The sequence below is a fragment of the Callithrix jacchus genome, chromosome 4 (genome assembly GCF_049354715.1).
Source record: "Callithrix jacchus isolate 240 chromosome 4, calJac240_pri, whole genome shotgun sequence".
NCBI classification, from domain to species: domain Eukaryota; kingdom Metazoa; phylum Chordata; class Mammalia; order Primates; family Cebidae; genus Callithrix; species Callithrix jacchus.
Window position 1 is genome coordinate 163212263 of NC_133505.1, and position 14130 is coordinate 163226392.

Sequence of the window (14130 nt, forward strand, 5' to 3'; positions counted from 1 at the left end):
AAAACCACAATGTTCAGCAAGTCAGTGAGACTTCATGCTTTCATCTGAAACCCGGGCCAACAAACGCATCTCTTGATGCAATTCAGGATCTCAGAATCTCCACTAAAGAACCAAGCTAAACCATGGAACCCCATCTTGAAGCCTTGCTCTTACCCAGAGAAGCACAGTTGCCACTTAAAGGTTCGATAAAAGGAGAGGCAGGGAAATGCCTGCTGCAACAGCCCATTAGTAGCTACATTTAAACCCCTACCACAGTAACCAAATGCGAGTGAGGTTTCAAAAGGAAACCTACATGGTATGAAATGTAGCAATTGTTGGTCTATAAATACAGGAGATTACTGACTGTCAAGTACTTTCTCTAAAGGAGCAGTAGGGGGAATTCTTCCTGCAAAGGTAGGCTGCAAAATTTTTCACCTAGAAATAATTTAGAAACTGGCTGGGGCACAATCTCATAATGTCTCAAGTGCCAAAAGTTTCCGATGCCCCAGAAACAAAAGCGAGGTCGGTATCTCTCCGTCCTACCGATTCAAGCTTGGAAGTAAAAGGAGAATTTTGTTAAATCCCGGGATTAGTGAGGGATGCTAACCCCTGAACCAGGATTACTGACAGACAGAGAAAGAAAAGATAGGGGCGGAAAAAGGAACATTTTACAAAAGATTTCCGTTGTCAAGACCTTCAGACCCCGAGGTTGCAGGAAGGAGTAGGCGGCCGCGGTGCGCTGGCCCCTGTGCGTCCACCGTGGGAGGCGAGGCCGAGGCTGCCAGGAGGCGCTCCCGCACCCCAGGGCGCTCCTCCAAGGAGGCCGTGTCCCCACCCGCCTCCGCTGGCCCAGTTTTCGCTGTTTTCTCGGCGCACCGCGGCGCCTGGAGTTAGTAGGCAGTCCATCCCCCGCGCGGCCGCGAGTTAAGCTGCAGGCCTTTTTTCACGGCCTCAGGTGTGTGCCGTGAGCCCCACGGAGGATCGATCACAGGCCCAGCCGAGGGGACCGGGAGCCAGGTGTGTGCGCCCGCCCAGCGCCCCCGCGCCCACCCCCCCGGAGAGGCCCCGCTCCCCCACACCCCCAGGCTGGCAGCCAGGCCGGAATCAGGGCCCTACCTCGGAGCTCCCCCGTTTAAGAGAAGGCGTCCAGGGGGCGGAGCCAGCTGAAAAGCGGGCCGAGACATTCACCTGTGGTTAGGCAAAGACACCAGAGGCACGATTAATTCCTCAGGTGCCCCAGATCACAACAGAGCTCGGGAAGGAGGAACAGCTTGACAGAGAGAGAAAAGGGGACAGGAGTTGATGAGGGAGGATGTCTGCAGAGCCTGGGGTTGGGGGATTGGGTTCCAACCAGGGAAGGTAATTCTGCAAAATTGGAACGCACAGGCCTGACTGTAGGCAAGTCTGATAAAGGGCACAATCCAGGAAATGGAATCGAGATGCGTCCCCTGCCTCTCAGCCTACTGACCCACTTTCCTCGGCTCCGTCTCCCCCAGAACCATGCCCCTCCCGAAATCTTCCTGCTAGCCCAGAGGGAGGAAGGATGAGGCCTGGGGATCACGATGTAGGTGAAACGAGCAGCCTGGGTCTATTTGACAGTTGAGAAGCACAGAAGCCTCTCTCTCTTCCCCCAAAAAAATCCTTTCTGAGCCCCCCTTCGCTCAGTCCCACCGTACATACACAATGCACCTAAAGAGACCTCCTCCAACTCCCTGTCAAGGAGCCTGAAATTCTACTCATAGTTGCTCATTTTGTTTGAAACACAGAAAACATCTGCACCTGATAAAAGATGTTAGCGTGCCATTCTCAAAAAGAGAAGCCTTTGATCCATTCTTCCGTGTTAAAGTTGCGGCATGAAGTATTTTCCCAGATTGCAGTGTGTTATCTGAATGGAGCAAAGGTTCCGTAAGTGAAGGGAATATTGAAGTTCTAGAGTGTGCAATCCTGTCCAGCTGAAGTACCGCAGGAAGAGGAAGCACACACACCTGTGCACACACATACACACTCATACATGCAAATCCTCCAAGACTGAGCTTCAAAAGGACCTTATTCAATTGCCAGAAGCACCATGTGACAACCATACTTTGTTACGTCCATAAAGTGACTGGAAAGAAACACAAGTCACAGGATCCTTGGCTGGCATGGCTGCCCCTGCCCTCCAAGTGCCTGTCGGAGCAGGGAGTTGCAATGGTACCAGCATGGGCTTTGCATTAAGTATATTTAGGTTTGAATCCTAATTCTCGCACCTTCGGACACAACTGCCTGAATTCAAGTTCTGGCTCTTGCTCTCAGAAGCTATGTGATCTTGGACAGATGACCTGGCTTCCCCGCCTCTCTGTTTCCTCTTCTGCAGTGAGTGTAATAACCTCAGACAATCCATGCAAAGCACTTAGTGTGGTGCCCGCCACGTGCTCAATAAAAACGAACTGTCATCACTACTATTAACCGTTCGATTTGGGGTAATTTTCCTGCTTTCAGCATCACATTCCTCATCTGTAACACGGAGATGATCGTATCTGCTTTCACAGAAATGTGCAGGTTGAAGGAAATATTACAGAGGAGAGTTAGGAAGCACTCAACAGATGACAGCAGTGCTGGTGATTAGGAGGATCAGGATGAGGATGATTTTGATGTTAAATATGTTCAAGCCAAGTCAGGATAGTCACAAGCACCAGCCCAAGCTCGCTGGTTAACAGGGAAGGTAAGCACCCATTCACCCCTCCCTATCCCTGGATGGTGACAATATTTGTCTCATCAGGTGGATTCTCTTTGCCCAAATCAGTTTTAAGCAATTAGGTCTGAAACTACATAGGACATAACCCAAACTCAGGGAATCTCAGCTATTCAATTGTTGCTTTCCTTTTTCCCTTTTCTCTGAGCTCTGATGTAAGGTGGTGTCTCAGCGAGTTGACTCATCTGCCCGTATTTGTTCATTATAGCTGTTGCTAGGAAGTTATTATGTAAATGGCCCTGCTCCTCAGTCTCCATTATGCTTTCTTGTTATTGTGAGATGGAATTAAGTGCTAGCCCTGTACTGAGTTTTTATTAGAGTCTTCTTATACTTTCTTATTTTTCTCTCCTCCTTTATCAGTTCCTTTAGAAGTTAATCCTTCTACAATTCAAGGACTTCAGAGAAGATGCAGAAATTCTTGAGCATCTTGGTGGAGAAGGGGGCTGAATTTCAAAGTGGGTTGAGCCTCTTCTTCTTCACTGTGTCAATATTTAGTACCTGGCTTTTTTAATTTTCAAAAATCAAATTTAAAACATCACCATGCTCCTATAAGCTTCACTGCTTATAATAATCAAAGAACAGGTTTCAACTTGATACATGGATAGTGTAGCGGTGTGCCACATTCATTACCATTTCTTCTACGAGGTTAGGTAACCGAGTCTAATGAAAGATAAAAAGCTTCAAGATAAAAGGAAAAAACAAACACTAGTACTAAAAAGTAAACAATAAATTAAATAACTAGCACAAAACCAATTTGGAAATATAGGACTAGGATGTTGCTTTATTTTCTGCCACACTGCAAAAGATATTTGTTACATGTTCCAAAGTGCAGAATCAGTGTAATTTTCACCCCCTCAAGGCATACCACACATGTATGAAGATTTCAAAACCAGCCCAGCAGGCTTTCCAACAAATGGAAAGTGAGGTTGCACATTTCATTTCAGATACCTGTTTCTAAATCATTGATTTTTGTAGAAATGTCACACTGTACTGAAGAGAAGTCTCTCAATAAGCACATAGCCAACTTCCCAGAAAATGCCAACGTTTTTAGTTAAGACAGAAAGCTTCAGAAAAGCCCATGAAATTCAACTCACTCTCCCACCTTATGCACACAATATCCAGTGACTTCAATTACACACCAGCCTTCATCCCTGCACTTCAGGGAAAGTTTTAAGCCTAAAACAAGCAGTGAATTGGCCCTACCCCTGCTGAAAATTTGGGGGAAGAACAGTGGGAATCAACTACTTACTCTTTGGTTTCAATACACAGAGGAAAAAGGGTTAGACTTATTGCTCAAGGTAACAAGGCCAAAGCTGTAAGGGGTAAGAAGACTGCAGGTTTACACCTGTAGTTTTATTTTTCACGATGCTTTAACCTTCAAGCCAAGTCTTCAAAGACTAGAACCCGCACTCTAAGAATAGAACACATGTTCAGATTCAGTGTCCCCATCAAAACTGTGGACATCTAATTTAAAAGAAGAGATAAGGGCTGGGAAAAAAATGAATAGTGGAAACAAGAGTAAGAAATTCTAGATAAATGTTGAATCTGAGTGAAGTGTCTATGAAGGTTCATTATTACTATTTTCACTGTTAAAACTTTTGTGTGTGTTTGAGAATTTTTACAATGAAATATTTCATGGAGTCCCTTTTACTCACAAAAGATTGGGACTAACTAGAGCAGAGGGAAGAACAATGAGCCAGGCATTTATCTAGAGGAGGGAGGCAAGAATAGTTCCATCGAAGAGTGCTCACACTTTGCCGAGGCTCTTGGGCATCAGCAAAAGATGTCTGATATTCTTTGGTTAAGAGGGCCATCCTTCACAAGAATCATGTTGGTGGATTATGACTTCTCCCCACTGAAGGCTGAGCTCAATGTGCTTATTAGCCTACTGTCGCTTTTAGAAAAAAAATGGGGAGAAGACCACTGACTATAGCTAACTGTACAGCACAAAGCTTGATGTGTGGTAAATAAAACAGGCAACAGGGGTGGAGACAGACGGTAACTTCATAAATGCACTGACGTGCTAGACGTGCTATGTTAGATAGAATAGTGGGATACAGACAAGAGGGGAATCAGAAAAAGTTTCCTGAAGGAGGTGAATCTCAGCAGCTTGCTGAGCAGACCCCTGTACCTGTCCACAATACCCAGTACATTGAAGGTAGTCAGTAATACCCAGTACATTGAAGGTAGTCAGTAATACCCAGTACACTGAAGGTAGTCAGTAATACCCAGTACACTGAAGGTAGTCAGTAATACCCAGTACACTGAAGGTAGTCAGTAATATCCAGTACACTGAAGGTAGTCAGTAATACCCAGTACACTGAAGGTAGTCAGTAATACCCAGTACACTGAAGGTAGTCAGTAATATCCAGTACACTGAAGGTAGTCAGTAATACCCAGTACACTGAAGGTAGTCAGTAATACCCAGTACACTGAAGGTAGTCAGTAATACCCAGTACACTGAAGGTAGTCAGTAATACCCAGTACATTGAAGGTAGTCAGTAATACCCAGTACACTGAAGGTAGTCAGTAATATCCAGTACACTGAAGGTAGTCAGTAATACCCAGTACATTGTAGGTAGCCAGTAATACCCAGTACATTGTAGGTAGTCAGTAATACCCAGTACATTGTAGGTAGTCAGTAATACCCAGTACATTGTAGGTAGTCAGTAATACCCAGTACATTGAAGGTAGTCAGTACGTACTTACTGAATGTTATTGAATACCCAGTACATTGAAGGTAGTCAGTAATACCCAGTACATTGTAGGTAGTCAGTAATACCCAGTACATTGAAGGTAGTCAGTAAGTCCTTACTGAATGTTATTGAACACTCTCACCACCCCTTCCTCAAAACTTGTCCATTGCTCAACTCTAGATACAAAATGAAATATAAATTCTTCAGCCAGTCACTAAGGACCCTTCATAGCCAGACAACATCCTCCTTTCCAATCTATCCAGACTTAATCTCCTGCAATCCCATCTGATACAGTCTGGCTTTGTATCCACACCCAAATCTCATCTTGAATTGTAATCAAAATTGTAATCCCCATGTGTTTGGGGAGGGACCTCATGGGAGGTAATTACATCATGGGGCAGTTTCCCCCATGCTGTCTCGTGATAGTGAGTTCTCATGAGATCTGATGGTTGTATAAGGGGCTTTTCCCCACCTTGACTCTGCACTTCTCTCTCCCGCTGCCATTAGAAGAAGGAAGTGTTTGCTTCCCCTTCCACCATGATTGTAAGTTTCCTGAGGTGCCCCAGTTATGTAAAACTGTGAGACAATTAAACCTCTTTCCTTTATAAATTACCCAGTCTTGGGCAGTTTTTCATAGCAGCATGAGAACAGATTAATATACTATCTCTGCCTCCAGTCAATCCCAGGGAGCCCATTTCTCCAAACCTTCCTGAACCCTGATAACTCAGCAGGCCTGGGTTGCACCTGTGCCCAACCTAGCACCTCCAAAAAGTAAGAGGAAAAGAGAAAGATGCAGGACCTGAGGTGAGGCCAGGTGGATGCCATTTGCAGCAACAGGGAGTCAGGAGGGACCAGTGGCTTCTGCTATACAACCTCACCAAAAAGGAGGCAAGTCTATCAATAGTTAAGAAAAATATTTCCCATCATAAGGCCTCTGCACCCAAATAAAATCCTCCACAATCAGTTCCACAGAGGGAATGCTGTCCTACTTAGAGAAAGGTTTTCAGAAGCCTCTCTGAATCAGGAATTCCTAAGTATTCACATGCAGAGTTTATTTTATGACCTCCAGACCCAAAATACTGTCTCAGTATCCATTCCTCCAGAGGCAAATGCTAATACAGGGATTTGGGTACAATTAGGTGATTTGGGAAGTGCCCATGGACTTACAGGGGAAGGGGTACATCAGACAGAGAAGGAAAGAAGCCATTAAGGAGTGTGTTGTGGAGCCGGTGACAGATGCAGGCAACGGGACCTTAATCTTGCTGGAGAACTCGAGAGTCCATTGAGTCTAAGCTCAAGCTGAGAATGATCCCTCCCCTGGAGTAAAGTAGCTGTGATAATTGTCTATCAAGTACTATCAATCATCGGTTGATGGCTTGAGGAGGAGAGAGTCATCTTGGTTCTTCAGCAGGCCTGTCCTCCTCCCCATGCAGGGCCTCACAGCTCCAGTAGCCACAGAAAACCTTCAGGCAATGAGGTGTAAGTGTGGGAGATGGAAGCCAGACCAGCATGCCTGGAAATGGTAAGTGCTGTAGAGATCTGAACAGTGTATTTTGATGCACACCCCTAAGTTTATACACACATATATATATAAAAATCTGTGAACTCATGTTTACTAAAGTTGAAAAAAGTACTATAATGAGATCATCTTAATACTTGATGAAGTTCATCTTTTTATATTGTCTTTCTGCAGGAGTCGACAATTGAATAACTACAGGCCAAAAAAACCCTCTGCCTGTTTTTTTTTAAAATAAAGTTTTATTAAAACATAGCCATGCCCAGTCATTTACTATTGCTGCTTGCATGCTACAACGTAAGAGTAGAGCAGTTGCAACAAAGATCCTATGGCCTGCAAAGCCAAGAATATTTACTATCTGACCCTTTCTTTATACAGAGCATCTTTGTTTTCCTGTTGGCCTTTTTTTTCCTGTGGACCCATCATTCAAGACTAAGTTCAAAAGGAAGCTACTTTAATTTCCTCTGGTTGGTCCTTCTACCCTTAAATAAAATGGCTTCCTAACCTGTGTGTCCTCATGCTATATCCATTCCTCAATATGTCTCTTACTACAGTCACTGCTTTGTATATTCCCTTTCTTATCAACACCGCCAGGATAACTGAGCCTGTTTAGATCCCTAATGTCTAGAGGGTCAATGAATGCATATTTAAATAAAATGAAATCATCTAGGAATTTCATCTCAATGGTCACTGACCCATTACACAGTGATACTTTGGATCTGTGTCCCCATCCAAATCTCATGTCGAATTATAATTTCCAGTGTTGGAGGAGGGACCTGGTGAGAGGTGATTGGATCATTGGGGCAGATTTCCCCCTTGCTGTTCTCATGAAAGCGAGTTCTCATGAGATCTGGTTGTCTAAAAGTCTGCAGCACTTCCCCCTTCACTCCTCTCTCCTGCCGCCATTTGAAGGTGTGCTTGCCTCCCCTTCACCCTTCCACCACTCTTGTCAGTTTCCTGAGCCCTCCCCAGCCATGCTTCCTGTACATGCCTGTGGAACTGTGAGTCAATTAAACCTCTTTTCTTTATACATTACCCAGTCTCAGATAGTTCTTTATAACAATATGAGAATGGACTAATACAGATGGGTTCCAGAAAGTGCAGAGAACTTGCTCAAGATCACATAAGCAGCTAAGTAGATTCCCTTGTTGCTAGTGCAGGATTTTCAGTTATATATTGGTATAATCAAGCCACTTACTGCCTCTGCAGTGCATGTACCACATTTAACACACAGGTATTTCTGGAAGAGCAACTCAAGGTTATGACCTTAATCCACACATCCTCTTCCTGGCCAGGACCTCAATAGCTGGTGGCCATGTCTCTGTATGTGCCCTTAGAGTAGCCATGGTCTACACCTCTGAAAATTCTTCTCCTTCTATTAACCCAGTGCTCCCAGATCAAACCTCAAAAGTCTCTCACAGGTATGGCTCCATGACCTGTTATCTTTCAAAACCACCTTAGGTGTCAGTAATAAATCTTTTGCTTTCTGAAGAGATAAAGCTTTGGACATTACTAGCAAAAATGGCTTTTCATTATTTCTGCCTTATAACCACAGTGTTCAGATGGCACCTTTCAGAGCTTCCAAAATAGTAAACAATAACAGAACATCTTTACTGCCTGATAACTAGAAGCAACTTACCTTCATCAAAATCAATCTCAGCAGATTTCAACACCCTTGGAAAGAGCTGGAGAGGATAAAAGGGAAAAACAAAACTTAGTGGAATGATATTTTATTTCTCTTCTTTATGTCCTGCTTTGTAAAAATAGGATTTTGCACCCAAGAATGTGGGCAAAAACTGCATCCAAACAGTTCAGGAAATTTGTTACCTGCTTAGCAAATTTTTTACAGACTAAAGCCTTTGCCATAAACTCCCTATCAGCCAAATCCCTTTGGGGACCCATTTAAAAAACCAAACATTGAGGAATTTTTTTTAAATACCCAGGTCCTAATTGACTTTAATGACTACTTTCCCCTCTTCAAAAAAGGTAGAGCTTAATTTTCAAGACTTACAAAAATAGCTGCTTCTCCACCCTTCATGTCAGAATCCTACCTTGAAAAATTTGGCAACAATCTATGTCAAATGTATTCAAAGTAACGCTTTGCATTCTATAGACAGTTTAAAGATGCTTTTACACTTGTCATTTCATATTTTTAAAATAATCCTGTATGGTAGAACACAGTGGAGGAAAAATAAGTTGAGAAAGTGATCTAGTTCAGTTTACAGGGGAAAGAACAAAGTTCATACTAGGCAAAATAAGCAGTATCATCTTCGTTTTTCAAATAAGAATGGCATAGCCCTGAAGATGCTAAGTAACTTTCCCAAATTCACGATGAGCCCAGAAAAATAATTAAAGTTCAAGCCTTCCAGTGTAAGTTTCATCGGTGTCCAACAATGCTAACTGCTCTTAATTATACTTTGTAAACATTAAATAAATTTTAATTAAAATAGAAACAGCCATCATAGAGCATCTTAAGGTTATAACAAAAGCTATAAAATGAAATGACTGAGTGGTGTTTATATGGGAAGTACTATGCCTTTTCAACAGATTTTCCCCAAAACATATTAGATATTTTGGTCCAGACTTTAAGGGAGGGCGTGGGAGAGAACAATTTGAAGAGGACTGCATCAAGTTGAAGAGGTTACCATAAAGACCAGGCCTCCCCTCCAATATTGTTTCTTAGATGACACTTTCACCACCCCTTACTAAGGACAAGGCCTATGATCATTTAAGGACCTACCAATAACACTGCCAGGCCTGAAACAAAAAGTTTACAGAAAAAATAACCTCAAAATGAACTTAAAATCATTCAGTCAAGAGCCAATCTATGGACAATGCACACACTAATATTTTAAAACAACATATGGAGAAATGTATCCACCCCAGAAGAAAAGCACAGTACTCTAGTGGGAACTGTTCTCCCTATCTGTCTCTCTCTTTGGAAAATGATTTTTATTTGTGGGTCTGAAAACAAGAAAAGCTACCCATGCATGAATAAGGATGGGCAGAACCTACTGTAGCTCACTGAGCTACAAATAGTAGCCCCTGAGAAAATGATCCATTCAAATAATAATCTCTTAAAATGATATTTGACTATTATATACCCAATATGGTTTATGTTGAATTTAATTTCCATCTAAATTTAAAATACAGGAGACATCTAAAGCCATTATTTCATTTGGAGTTAAATGAAGTAAGTCACTTGGAAATACAGTTTAATTTTTAAAAGTCACAGCATAACTCAGGGAGGTTTAGTCAGTCTATTTCTACTTTGGAAATACACGAGAGCAGCCTGGGATGCTTAAATGTAAAATGCTATATTATAAAAAAGGAGCAAAATTAAGTAGTCAGATATATTTGCTACATTAAGGCAAAATGAAAACTACTGTGATCAGAGCAGTTTGAGAAAAATGGATGTAAAATACTTGCCATTTAAATTACAGCAACAGCTACAATTAAAAGAGCACTTTGTTACTTGCGCTGGATAGAGGAAGATGGTTTTCATTTGCAGTTTGGTGGTTTTTGTTTTTTTAAATATGCTCAGTGGCTTCAAAGTGGGCCAGCCCTGCAGCCTACTTGGGCAGGTCCCCAGCCCTCCCGAAAGGCTCTCCTGAGGAGCAAGGGCCCTGCCCAGCTCCTGAAAAAGACACAAGAAAGCAGAGTCCCAGGACAGCTAACCATGCCTGCATGATCCAAAAAAAAACAAGCATACAGGCAAAGTTAGTCATAGCTGTGCTCTGTTATCAATCGCAAATGGCTATGTTGGCTTCTTCAAAATGGAGACATTTTAATCCACTAATATTGAGAAAGGCAAATGTAAGTCTTTTTTTAAAAATTGTATTCATTATTAAAATAAAGATAATGCCTTTTTTTGCAAAACATCACTACAAATCAATCAAAACTGAACTGTGAAGGCTGAAAATCAAATCTATCCTTCAGCACTGGTTAGAGTTGGTTCTTTTTCATCTTTATTTATGTATTCATTTTTTAGAGACGGGGTCTTGCTGGGTCTTGCTTTATTGCCCAGGCTGGAGTGCAGGGGCATGATCATAGTTCACTGCAGCCTCAAACTCCTGGACAGCTACTTGGGAGGCTAAAGCAGGAGGATCGCTTGAGCCCAGAAGTTAGAGTTACATTCCCACAGAGGTTCCTGTGAATTTTCACATGAGACTGAGATCACACCAGGTATGCTGTTTTATGAGACACACACCCTCATGCCTTTTTGCTGACCAAGAACCTCAGGGACACACATTTATGACTTCCAGAACTTTTGAGGAAGGTTGCAAGCTGTGAGCAGAAATAGAGTCTAGCATTTCTTCTGAACTAAAAGTAAACCTCATTTGCATTCTTGTGCAACCTCACCATTATCCCACTTACCATAGGGCCCACCAGGAAATAGAAAACTGTATTTTTTTGAAAAAGAAAAAAAATCTACATATGGATGTGTGCTGATGTTGTATAATAATAACACTACAGTTTTTTGTAATATTCTTATTTAATAGTCTATAATCCAATTTGATATTTGGATATCTTTGCAAAAAAAAAAATTAGAGAGGGACTCTTTCTGTACCCTATAGGTAGGTTTGTCTGATAATATAAATGACCTGAACAATTACTTCAAGCCAAAAATCAGGGTCTCTCCTCTAGAGACTTTGACTTACCTCGTGGATGGGGTCATTTGATCCATATTTTCACCAAGTGCATCAAGTGGTTCCTATACTCACGTGGCTTGATAAACTCTGTTATATACAATAGGGAAAACTCAGGACTCACTAGACCTGAAGAACAAAAGGGAAGGAGTACTCCTCTAAGTCTGGAATTGACTCAGAAGAGAAGAAACACATAAAAAGAACAAAAAGCAGACAAGAGCTGAGAAATAGCCTGCCCCATTTTCCTGTCATTTCTGTGTAGACCAGGACAAGGATGCCTATGACTCCCCTTTTTTTAGGTTTCTTACAAGTTATGGGCAAAACAACTTTTTTTTTTTGAGACGGAGTTTTGCTCTTGTTACCCAGGCTGGAGTGCAATGGCGCGATCTTGGCTCACCACAACCTCCGCCTCCTGGGTTCAGGCAATTCTCCTGCCTCAGCCTCCCAAGTAGCTGGGATTACAGGCACGTGCCACCATGCCCAGCTAATTTTTTGTATTTTTAGTAGAGATGGGGGTTTCACCATGTTGACCAGGATGGTCTTGTTCTCTTGACCTCATGATCCACCTGCCTCGGCCTCCCAAAGTGCTGGGATTACAGGCTTGAGCCACTGCGCCCAGCCGCAAAACAACTTTTTAATCAAAAAGGGGAGTCTGAATAATTCAGATTATAAGACAAAGTACCCTCTTTTGTGGGAAACCTAGAATGAGGAGGTGGCCTGGGTTGTGAGGCCAATGGGGAGAAAAGGAACGTAGGCGAGGGTTCCACAAGGGATTCTGGAAATCTGTGCACTGACAGATGTTCTGGAAAGTTCTGTGACAGGAGTACAGTAGAGAGGAATACACCACAGAAGCAGCTTCTGCTGTTTGTGAGGTGAAGTGACTTGAAGCCCTAGGAATTGCCCAGCCTTCGTGATTGTCCTGGGCCTTGCCAGGGGAGGAGCCGAGATTGGCAAGCTGCAGGCACTTGCCTGAACACACTTGGAGCAGAATGCTGTTTCAGAGGACTTGACACAGCTCCATCCCAGAAAACACCAAGCATCTGGGGTCCCTACAATCACACCAACAGTGGCTGGGTGTTTCACGCAAACTTCAACAAATGATGGGTACAAAAAAAATAAAAAGAATAAATGAGACCTACTATTTTATCAGACAATGGGGTGACTATAATCAATAAAGATTTCATTGTACATTTTAAAATAACTAAAAGTGTAATTGGATTGTTTGTAATCAAAAGGACAAATGCTGGAGGGGATGGCTACCCCATTCTCCATGATATGATTATTTCACATTGCATGCCTGCATCAAAACATCTCAAGTACCCCACAGATATATACACCTACCACGTAAAAACATTTAAAAGTTTAAAACAAACTTCAACAAGTGAAGGTCCCTCTTTCCCTTGTTATTTGTGTAAGTGACTCCCCCTACCCCCTTTCAAGGCTACAGATCTAGAATATAATTCATTTTATGATTAAAAGGAATATCTGTTCATTTTAGCAGTTGCTACTGCAAGGAAATATTTCAAACACATTTATAGTGAATGATCACACTGTATGGCACAGTCAAATTGATATGTGAAGTTCCCAAAATAGTGAGCAATTAATACTGAATGTCCTACAAATCACTGGGCCCTGGCTGAAGATGGAAGTCTTCTTCCTCACAGCAAGAAATGAATTTGTGCACCAGATGTGTAAAAGAAACACCCTAATGGGCCTGAGGGCTGTAGTCGTGTCTCTTAGCCATGTACTATGGAACATCACCACCCAGAGACAGGACAGTGAGGCACAGCAGAGGTGAGACCCATGGCAGAGCCACTGTTCCTCTATTTAGGGTGATGATTGTGGCACACGAGCTAGCCCTGGCATAGTACAAGCTGCCCCAGAACCCAAGTGATAATAGGGCTCAACTTTAGAGAAATGATTTTGTGCTTTTATTGGAATCCTGCTGAAGGGATCATTTTACATTCACCTGTCATTGGTTTTTGAATTTTTAAATAGGTCAGTTTTTAAATAGAGTTCACTGTCTATCTAGAATTCTGCCTCCTTCAGTATCTATCTTATCTGCACCCAGTCCAGGAGCATGAGAATTTAAAACACAGCTAAAGCAAAATGGGATTATTTTATTTTAAACAATAGTGGCCCATTTGACAATATGTAACTTGAAAGTTAATTGTTACTGGCTTATGACCTTAGTCCACATAATGGTAATTTAATAAATGTCCTGAAGGAAAAACTACTCACCAAGATCTTAATCTACTATCATGAAGTAATTCCTATTTTTAAATAATCCAGTTAGACACTTACAGTTAATTCTAATGAACAGTCAAAAATCTCCTCTCAATGACAAGACATAATTATTGCAAATCTCAACAACTGCAAAATAAGTTAATTAGACTATAAGGAATAGAGACATTATGAAGTAATTACAGTTACACTATTTATACACATTTTCATTTTGAAAAACCACCGATTTTTAGTATATTAGATTTATTTATAGAATATCAAATGTTAAAATTGAGAAAACAGTTATAATAAATATTGATATGATACTTAATCATA

The 14130-nt window shown here is 41.9% G+C and overlaps 1 long non-coding RNA gene across 1 annotated transcript in view; it reads right to left on the minus strand.

Moving 5' to 3' along the window:
* The window catches only part of LOC103792692 (uncharacterized), a 415195-nt gene extending 414061 nt beyond the window's left edge, over positions 1 to 1134 (minus strand). The window contains exon 1 of the long non-coding RNA XR_004742179.3: positions 1096 to 1134. This is a non-coding gene — a long non-coding RNA (uncharacterized LOC103792692). The remainder of the gene's footprint in view (positions 1 to 1095) is intronic.
* Between the last annotated feature and the right edge of the window lie 12996 nt (positions 1135 to 14130).